This window comes from Mastomys coucha, chromosome X (genome assembly GCF_008632895.1).
Source record: "Mastomys coucha isolate ucsf_1 chromosome X, UCSF_Mcou_1, whole genome shotgun sequence".
Classification (NCBI taxonomy): Eukaryota; Metazoa; Chordata; class Mammalia; order Rodentia; family Muridae; genus Mastomys; species Mastomys coucha.
Window position 1 is genome coordinate 106,599,050 of NC_045030.1, and position 11,070 is coordinate 106,610,119.

General features: G+C 37.6%; 1 protein-coding gene across 1 annotated transcript in view; it reads left to right on the forward strand.

The window, feature by feature from the left end:
• Positions 1-11,070, forward strand: part of LOC116088049 — a 113,955-nt gene that overhangs the window by 87,777 nt on the left and 15,108 nt on the right. Inside the window, exon 3 of the mRNA XM_031366567.1 lies at positions 3,329-3,433. The gene's annotated coding sequence lies outside the window, so the exon portion shown is untranslated. The remainder of the gene's footprint in view (positions 1-3,328; positions 3,434-11,070) is intronic.

Consider the following 11,070-nt stretch of genomic DNA (forward strand, 5'->3'; position numbering starts at 1 on the left):
TTTCTTTCCTAGGTTTTGTATCTCCAGGGTTGTCTCTCTTTCTGATTTCTTTATTGTTTATATTTCCAGTTTTAGATTCTGGATGGTTTTGTTCATTTCCTTCACCTGTTTGTGTTTTCCTGTAGTTCTTTAAGGGTTTTTTGTGTTTCCTGTTTAAGAGCTTCTAGTTCTTTACCTGTGTTCTCCTGTATTTCTTTGAGGGTGCTATTTATGTCTTTCTTAAGGTCCTGTATCATGATCATAAGTGATTTTATATCTGAATCTTGTGATTCTGTTGTGATGGTGTGTCCAGGACTTGCTATGGTGGCAAAATTGGGTTCTGATGATGCCAAGTAACCTTGGTTTGTGTTGTTTATTTTCGTATGCTTGCCTCCTGCCGTCTGGTTATCTCTAGTGCTACCTGCTCTTGCTAAATCTGCCTGGAGCCAGTTCTCCCTGTGATGCTGGTTGTATCAGAACTCCTCAGAGTCAGGCTGTCTCTGTGATCCTGTGATTCTGGGATCCTGTGACCCTGGGCTTGTTAGAGCACCTGGGAGTTCCTGTGTGCCTAGTCTTGCAGGTCCCAGTTACTCCTGGTGTTGGGACAGATGTTGGGTCCTCCTCACCTCTGATCCTGAGAGTGTCAGAGCGCCTAGGAGTAGAGCTTCCTCTGGGTGTTGTGGGACTGGCTGCAGAGCTTGTGCCCAAGGTCCACTCAGGACACCAGCCCAGAGAGACTGGAAGGCACCCAACACCAAACTCTTAATTTAATTATCATCATTCATAATCCAGGTCCAGTGAAGAGAAAAGTTATGCAATTTTTAGAGACCTTGAGAAAGATCATAAATAAAGTGTTGGAACCAGAATTTCTACCTTATTGTCTAGCTAGCTTCAAAGACTGGATTCTTTCTTCCTTGCCTTCTCACATACTGACATTGATTCATTGAGGTGGTTTGGTAAGAAAGGTTTTTGTAACACAGTGGAAGGGCAACAGCAACAACAACAAAACAAAAAACAAAACAAACAAACAAATATCCTTACTTAAAAGTCAACATTTCTGTCTATGAAGAATATTATGTCAGATACTTTGGTAAACAAAATCCAAACTTTTCTGTATTATTATAGTCTCCATTTCCAAGGTTCAGAGAAGGTAAGTAATTTAGCTAAAAAGAAAGGTTGGACTGGAATTTGTTTCTGTCTTATACCAGAGCCTAGTTTCTTACCTCAAACACATTGTTTCTTCTTTTAATATAAGAGACAATATAGAGAGGATCAGATTTATAATATAAGAATATTTGCCTAATTGAGATACGTATTTTTTCCATTGCCAGTTGTGCTCAGACTTTACAGGCTTGGGCAGTGTTTGAGAGCCAAAAGAAGGGGATTGCCATTTATAAGTAACTTAGTGATAGAGCAAGTGCTTAGAATACACCAAACAAGCAAACATTAAAAAACAGTTAGTGGATAAAAACTATTCATCGGAAGGAAAGTCATTGTCTTATGGTCACTACTGCTCTGATGAAACACCATGACCAAAGCTACTAGGGGAGGAAAGGGTTTGTTTGACTTACAACTCCACACCATATAGTTCATTATCAAAAACAATAATCACTCACACCAGGTGGGAACCTGAAGGCAGTAACTGATGCAGAGGCCACGGAGTGGTCTGGCTTATTGTCTTGTTCCTCATGAGTTGCTCAGCTTACTTTCTTATACAATCCAGAATCACCAGCCCAGAGGTGGTCCCACACACAGTCGACTGATTGCTCCCTAATCAATCCCTAATTAAGAAAATGTCCTACAGACTTGCCTACAGCCAAACTTTATAGAGGTATTTTCTCAATCGAGACTCCTTCCTCTCTAGTTTGTGTCAAGCTGATACAAAACTAGCTAGCACAGTCATGAATGTAGAAGCTTACATAAATTTAGAGCATCTGAAATAAATTATTACTCCATAATCTCAAGAATGAAGTGGGGGCTGGAGGGATGGCTCGGAGGTTAAGAGCACTTGTTACTCTTGCAGAGGACACAGGTTCAGTCCCCAGCACCTACATGGTAGTTTACAATTATTTGTAACTTCAGTCCCAGGGGATCTGATGCACAGGCATACACTCAGCCAAAATATCCAAACATATAAAATAAAAATAAATATTATAAAAAGTGAATGGAAGAGGAGAAATTTTAACAGTTGCTTGCCAGGATAGGATAAATTATTCATGTAAATAAATTTGATAATTAGAGGTCATTTGGGAAGTCAATTTACCTGTTGCAAACTTAACTCTCAATATTGCACCCTATCTCTGACTCCTAGAAAATAAATGCCAGGTTTTGCTTTCTTAATTCCCACTTGTATCTACTTGTGTATCTACAGAGGCTCAGTTCAGGCCATTTTCAAGTTATTGTGCAGCCATGCCAACTCTAAAATTTGATACTCAATCTTTAAGTTTTAGAGACTTGAATTTCTTCGTATCTCTGGTGGAATTAGTGACTTGCTATATGAATTATTGTTGATGATATCACAGTATAGATTTTTTATGGAAGATTATACAGTACTGAGGACATCTGGGTTCTTTAGTCATACAAACATTTTATTTTCTTTGCAACAACTTTCTATGTCTGCGGAGTTTAGTGTTCAATTGATATCACCCTGAGAACTCACTGCCTTGTTTTGTGCTAGCTCCTGTTTTAGAGACAGAAAACTGTGCACTTGACTTTGAAGGATTTTTTGGTGGAGGGGGAGTAGTGGGGGCATACAAACAAAAAAAATGTAGGAGTAGCCATTGGAGTAGGACGTTATATTTTATTATCATATTTTTACTTATTTTACTGTTTGTGTTCATGTGCATGTATGTGGGAGATACCCATGCCATCGGTTGACTTTCCAAGTCACAGCAAATGTTTACAGACCAGAAGACAACTTGTGGGACTTGGTTCTGTCCTTTGCCCAGGTAGGTTCTGGAGATAGAACTCCGGTTGTCAGGCACCTTTATCTGCTGAGCCATGACTTGCCCAGATTAGGACATTCTTAATGGTCTGGGCCAGTGGGCCAGATGTGGAAAGGATAAGAAGATATACTTGGGAACTTGTGTGATCACAGATTTTGTGGAGGAGGAATAAATTGAGATAGATTCTGAAAAGAACTGGGAAGATCCAGATCACTATGTAGTGGGCAGTTAGCAATTCAATGTGGGAAAGAGAATTTCTCATGACTGTAGGTAAGTGAAGCCTATACATTTCCCTCTTAAACTTCCTCTAAAGGAGCAAAGGACTTTTGTTTTGGTCATGAAGACTGTATTTATACCCCAATGTTTTGGTCTATCAGAAGATAACATGTAGCATGTCTTTGCAGCAGGACAACAGATTCTCCTCTCCATCTCCAATTCTGTGAGTGTTCTGGGTAGTGGAAGATTTGCTGAACAAGACAAATTCAAATAATCTTCAAATCATTTCTGTGGTAAGTATGGCCTAAATACAGTACAATATACTGCAAAATGTAGTTTTCGAGTCAAGTTCTTTTCTTCCAGATTTAAATAACTATATATCTATGTGACCTGGGTAAAATCACCTTCTAGATACTTTCTTTTAGCTATAAGAATGACATTTTTAGAGCCTTGATTTACTGAGCTCAGGAAATCTCTGTTGTTTTACTCTAAACACTGGTCCAAATAGGTACTATCAATTTAACAGAGCTGGTTCAGAATAGGTAGCTTAAGCCAGGTGTAGTGGCACACGCCTTTAATCCTAGCACTTGGGAGGCAGAGGCAGGCGGATTTCTGAGTTCGAGGCCAGCCTGGTCTGCAGAGTGAGCTTCAGGACAGCCAGGGCTACACAGAGAAACCCTGTCTCGAAAAACAAACAAACAAACAAAAAACAAAAAACCAAAAAACCCAAAAAACAAAAAACAGAATAGGTAGCTTATTTTCCTGCTGTAGATGTGATACTCTTATAGTACAGAGCTAAAGAATATTTCCGATTTGCAAATAGGAAATTGTTACTACATATAATTTGATCTCAAAATTCAATACTTGTCCTACAAAATATAGATGACAGTTTTTACAACTCTGATATAAGACATTGTCCCTTTGTAATATAACAGAAGTTTCAGAAATGCAAACAAGACCTTGTTTCATGTATTCTAAAGTACCTCCTCTTCCATTAGACTCTCTTAATTCACCACTGAGCCTGACTGTTGCCTAGGAAGGCCTCATTTCATTATTCTAAAATGATGCTTTCCTCGATAGCAGTCATGCTCAGCAGTCTCTGGGAGCCTCCACAATCTCTACTTTTCCAGATGTATAATAAAGAATGGCAGTTTAGGTGCATTAGTGTCCATTTTTATCACCAAAGTATTCCTGTTCCTCTTCTTTTTTTTTTTTTTTTTTTTTTGAGGTAAGAGTATATGTTATTGGATTCTATATGTAATCATAATCAAATTCCTTAAAACTTTCTAGTTTCTCCATTTGTGGATCAGAGATGAACCATATTTTAAGGAGACTATGTGACATGGAAGGAGTATACTCTGATGAGAAATAAATAGCCATGTATTTAGGCCTGAGTTCTACCATCAACTCTCTATTTATAAACTAAGAAAGTTATATAAACTCTATGGCTTGATACTTCAGTTGCTTATGGCACTTGTACTATTTATCATCCAAGGCTATTAAGTCAAAATCATGGGAAAGTAGAAAGCTCTAGTCAAAACTGATGGAATTTTAACCTTATATGGCTAAGGAGAGATTGCTTTCCACAGGGTAGAATAAAATTTGTTCTTCATACTTCAATTGTAAAATAGGCCTAATGGAAGAAAAATGTGAAAATATAAACAATGACAAAAGGAAAAAATAACTGTCATTTTATCCATGGAGTATAGATAGCTAGACTTGACTCTCTGCTCCCTCTGCCTTGAACTTCAATAGGGCTAGGTACTGATGAAATGATTGTAAGTTAAAAATTATCATGTGTTTAATAACACCTAACTATAGACTCTGTGACAGTGCACTGTATATTATTGATTATTTGACCTTAGCTATTGCTGCTTACTGGGAGATTTTGCTGATTTTTCTTGTCCAGAATTGCATGAAGGTATTGTAGCACATATGATTAGTTCAAAAAAGATTGTAATCCAAATCTAAAGTATGGTCTCTAAACAATGTCTACCATGTTTGTACCACAATAATGTTGAAAGCCTGTAACTTGAACTCTCATAAATCAAACTACTTTCACTTTTCTCCTACAATGGTGAGAATACACCGTATATACTTTTAATAAAAATGAATTGATTTAACTACAAAACCACACCACTTATCATATCACTTTCTTCCTTCCAATTATTTTATTTTACAATTCACTTTTCTGTGTGTGTATGAGTGTTTGGTCCGCATGCACCATGTGCACACAGTACCTGAGGTTGCCAGATAAAGACATTATATCCCCAGACAGGGACAGTTGTGAGCAGCCATGTTGATACTGGCAATGGATTTCAGGTCCTCTGCAAGAGAAGCAAGTACTCTTAATAACTGAATCATCTCTTGCCCCTAACATATATATATTTTTAAAAAGATTATTATTTTTTATTGTTTGTTTTAAAGGCTTGTGCATGATGTTATGGGGCATGTACAGAGAGTGAACTAAGTTACTATAATGAAGCCAATCAACATATCATCTGACATGGCTACCCATTTTGTATGTATATGATAAAACAGCTAAAGCCTAAACATGTAGCAATAATCTTGATCATCCTATTATTAAGTATAGTTGCCTCATTATAAATTAGCTATCTATATTGACTCATGCTACATATTTGATACTTTGTATCCCTTGACCTACACCTTCCCCTTTCCTAGAACCATATGCCAATGCCATAGAACCATTGTTTTGTTTTGTATCTCAATTACTATTTTTAAATCTACATATAATGCAAATTGTGTACAGTGCTTTTCTTTGTGTCTGGCTCATTTCACTGAGTACAGTATCTTCCAACCACATGACAAATGGCAGGGTTTTTGTTTGTGTGTATGTATGCATGTATTTTTATGGCACTGTGGATAAGCAGATGCCATGGCCCACATAGGAAGGTCAGAAGACATCTTGCAGGAGTCAGTTCTCTACTTCCCACAATGTGAAGTCTGGTGATCAGACTCAGGTCATGATGCTTGGCAGTGAATACATTCACCTGCTCAATCATCTAGCTAGACCTAGTTAATAATTTTTTGTGAAAGAGAAATGTATGTATGCACATGTATATCTCTCTCCCTCTCCCTCTCTCTCTCCCTCCCCCTCTCTCTGTGTGTACATGTGTATATTCATCAATATGGTTATGCATTAACTATAGATAAGGTGTGGAGGTCCTTGTCTTCCACTCTGTTTGATCTATGTGTTGATTTACTGTTATGTACACCAGGCTAGCTGGTCTGTGAACTTTTGGGGCTTCTCCTGTCTCAGTCTTCTATCTCCCCATAAAAGCACTGGGATTGCAGATGTGCAGTTCTGTGTCTGGTTCTATGTGGGCTTTGGGTATTTGAATTAAGGTTCTCATGCTTGTGTGGCAAATGTTTTATCCATTGAGCCAGTTCCATAAGTTCATCTCCCTCTACAATATCTGAATAACATATACAAATATAGAGTGAGAAAGAGAGAAGGGAGTCTTTTTCTTCATTCTAACAGTTATTGAGAATAGTGCTACAGTATTGTACGGTGCTGAAGATACTGTACTCAATGAAATGAGCCAGACACAAAGAAAAGCACTGTACTACAATCAACATAGGAGTCCAGATATGTTTACAAGATGGTGCATTTATTCGTTTGGGGGGGGTATATGCTCAGGAAAGCTATTGCTAGATTACATATAGGTCTTAGTGATTTACTGCTGTGAACAGGCAACATAACTAAAGTAACTCTTATAAGGACAACATTTAATTGGGCCTGACTTACAGGTTCAGATGTTCAGTCCATTATCATCAAGGTGGGAACATGGCAGCATCCAGGCAGGCATGGTACAGGAGGAGCTGAGAGTTCTACATCTTCATTTGAATGCTACTAGGAGAAGAATGACTCCCAGGCAGCTAGAACTAGGGTCTTAAAACCCACACCTACAGTGACACACCTACTCCAACAAGGCCACATCTACTCCAACAGGGCAACACCTTCTAGTAGTGCCACTCTCTGAGCCAAGCTTATACAAGCCATCACAATAGTTTTATTTTTTGTTTTTGATAGAATCTTCAGACTGTTTTCCATTAGTAGCTTTATCAGTATACAGTAGCACCAATAGTACATAGAGTTCTCTCTCCTCTATAACTGAGATGATGACATGGCATCTAACAGTGGCTTTCTTCTTGTTTCCTGGTTTCCACATGAGCTACAGGTCAAATACATAAAGGAGATCTGAAGCTAGGATTTACAGAGGAGAGAGAGCATATGGCATTTTTTCTTTTAGAGCTTGGGTCATTTCACTCAGTATACTTTCCCCCCCAATTCCATCCATGTTTCAGAAATTTGAGCATTTCTTCTATTGAGAGCTCTCTGTTTAGTTTCATTTCTCAGTTTTAATTGGGTTGTTTGTTTTTTTGGTGTTTAATTTTGAATTCTTTATATTTCTAGACACTAACCTTCTGTCAGGTGTGTTACTGGTAAAGATAAATTTTTTTCCATTCTGTAAACTGCCTCTTCAAGCACATGATGGTGTCTTTTGCTGTATAGATACTTTCAGTTTCTTTCAAGTAATCCCATTTGTCAATTTTTGGTCTTAGTGACTGCACTACTAGGATGCTGTTTAGTCAGTCCTTTCCTGTACCTATAAGTTGAAGGCTATTACCTATTTTTGCCTTTCAGATATTTGGGGTATCAGCTGTTATGTTGAGATTCTTGATCCACTAGAGTTGAACTTTGTGTAGGGTGAGAGATATGGATTTACTTTCATTCTTCTACACATAGCTATCCAGTTTGACCAACAGCATTTGCTAAAGATGCTGCCTTTTCTCCAGCATATGCTTTTAGCATCTTTGCCAAAAATCAAGTGGTTGTGGAATACAGGATTATATCTGGGTCCTCAAATCTATTCCACTGACCAGTGTGTATGTTTTTGTGTCAATATTGAAGAGGCCTCAGAATGAGCACCGAACACCCAGATACCAAATTCTCAGCATAAAGATTTTATTATGAGCAAGGTGGGTGGGGCTACCTCTGTCTCAGACAAAGGCACGTAGCAGGTTTTTTTTTTTTTTTTCAGGAGTGGGTTTTTAAGGAGAAAAAAGGCGAAGTCTGTGCTAGGATGAATTGGTAAATCCTGACTGGATCTGTTAGCCAGTGTATGCATTTTGATTCCTGGACCTTGGAGTTTTAGTCATGCATAAGGAAGTGGCCAAACAAGGGAGTAGACTTTGGGGGCTAACTTCAAGAATATAATCTAATGATTTATCAAGGGAGAAGGAAATGGGTAGGGGAAGACCTGCTGGCTTCATTTTCCAGGCTGTTAGAGTCCTTCAAGTACCATGCTGATTTTGTTACTATACCTTTGTAGTGTAACTTGAAATCAGGGATAGTTATATATATCAGCATTTTTTTTTGTATTGCTCAGGGTTGTTCGGTTAACCTGGATTTTACATGTTTCCAAATGAATTTTCAGATCTTTTTCAATGTCTGTGAATAATTGCATTGAAATTTAGATGAGGATTGAATTTAATCCATAGGTGATTTCAGTAGGATGACCAATTTTCACAATTATTAATCCAAGCAATTCATGAAGATTGGAGGTTTCTTCCATCTTCTGGTATCTTCTTCAATTACTTTTTTAGTGTCTTAAAGTTTTCATTGTACAAGTCTTGTACTTCCTTGGTTAGATTTATTCCAAGACACATTAAGAGGCTATTGTGAATAAGATTATTTCCCTGGTTTTTTCCTAGGTATGCTTGTTGTTGCTATATAGCAGTGTTTCTTGACCTTCCTAATGCTGTGACCTTTTAATACAGTTCTTCATGTTGTGGTGACCCCCAGCCATAGAATTATTTCATTGGTACTTCATAACTATAATTTTGCTACTGTTATGAGACATAATGTAAATATCTGATATGCAAGATATCTAATATGTGACCCATAAAGGGAATGTGATCCACAGGTTACAAACCACTGGCATATTGAAATGGTTGTTTTTGTGTGTCCTGCTACCTTACTGAATGTATTTATCAGCTATATATATCTTACTGAATGTATATATCAGCTATGTATATATCAGCTTTTCACTTTTAATGCCATTTTAGTTGGACTATCTTCAGCAATTCTATTTCTTTGTTGAATTCAGTTTTCCCATCTTGGATTGTCTTCCTTATTCCATTACATCTTTTGTTTTTGTTCTCCTGGAGTGTATTTGTGTCTTCTATGAATTGTTTGAGCATATTTACAGTCACTCTTTTGAATTCTTTGTCTGGAAATTCTCCTTGGTCATTTTCATTAGGTGCCATTGTGGAGGAGACCTGTTGTCTCGTTGTTTCAGGTTATTTCGGTTTCTGCTCTGAGACTTGTGCATCTGGAATAGTTGATTTTCTTTCTTTTTTGTTCAGGTTGCCTTTTTTTCTTCTAGTGGAGGTATTTACAACATTCAGGAGAGGACTAACTCTCAGTTAGGTTGAAATATCCATTTTCCTCTCTTACATGCCCAGTTTTTCATACCGACAGTGAGACTTTCACTTAAAACTTTAGCCTGACTTTTTCCTCTGTTTCAGTAGATAATTTATTTTTCATGAAAACTTAATGTCTTTGTGATATTTTGTATCATTGTTTGAGTTTACTCATTAAGCATTTAAAAACTGTTAGGAATGTTTTGCTTTAGGGTGAATTGCATGTTTACATGCTTATTATGTGCTCTTAGGGTGGTTCAAACAATTAAGCATTACTGTTTCAAAATAACATGTGACAGTCTCAAATTTTTCCTCACTTATAATCTTACCACTCAATCTCGTATTATTCACTTTGTCTCTGTTAGATAGAAATGTTTATTCTTATCCAACCTTTGAATCTGACCACATGTTTCACAGCAATTCGTCATATGTAAGCTATTAGGCTTTGAGTTACAAGGTACAAATGCTGAGTAAAGCATATCTCTGATCTCAATTACTTGGCTTCTTTCTTTCTTTCTTTCTTTCTTTCTTTCTTTCTTTCTTTCTTTCTTTCTTTCTCTCTCTCTCTCTCTTTCTCTCTCTCTCTCTTTCTTTCTTTCTTTCTTTCTTTCTTTCTTTCTTTCTTTCTTTCTTTCTTTCTTTCTCTCTTTCTTTCTTGTTCTCAAAGCCCATGAAAAGGAGAGCCAAAGTCAAAGAAAGCATAGATTGACAAATTTGGAAGTGCTCCAAGAAACATATAAGAGCAGTATGTAGGCACTAGACATATGGTTCAATCAGTAAAATGATTTCCTGGCAAACATGAGGGTCTGAGTTTGAACTATACCCTTGAAAATAAATGCTGGGGCAGTGATGTATGCCTGTAATCCTAGTGCTGGGGAGGCAGAGTCATGAACATCCTTGGGACTTGCTGGGAAGCCAGCCAGTCTAGCCAAATCACTAAGCTTCAGGTTCAGCAAGAGATTCTGTTTAAAAAATGAAGTCAAGAGCTATAGAGGAATGAGGTTGAGGTTTGATGCAGTTTTGCCCTCCTCCACATGCACACACATATGGACCTGTACCTGCAAACACATGTGCACACACACATAGAGACATATACATACAAAGAAACAAAAGCAGCAGATACAGTTTAAATTTTGTGGCCAAGACAAGCCAGAATTTTTAAGCCTCTACTGAGTTTGTAAATCATGGTGGAGAGATACTGTCAGAAGTCAGGAAAGGAATTCTTAGTTTCAACTCATATGCCAGTTTTCTGTGGGGGTCTATGGAAAATTATTTGCATTTTCTGGAACTCACTCCCATCATCTGATAAATGAAAGGTTTCGTAATAATAGATGCTCTCATAAGCATCCTTGATTGAAAATTTAGTTATATCTGTGAAGATATAAAGAGTACCCTTAGAAAGTCAGGATTTGCAGTTTGGCGGTTCCTCCGGAAATTAGACATAGCTCTACCGGAGGACCCAGCCGTACCACTACTGGGC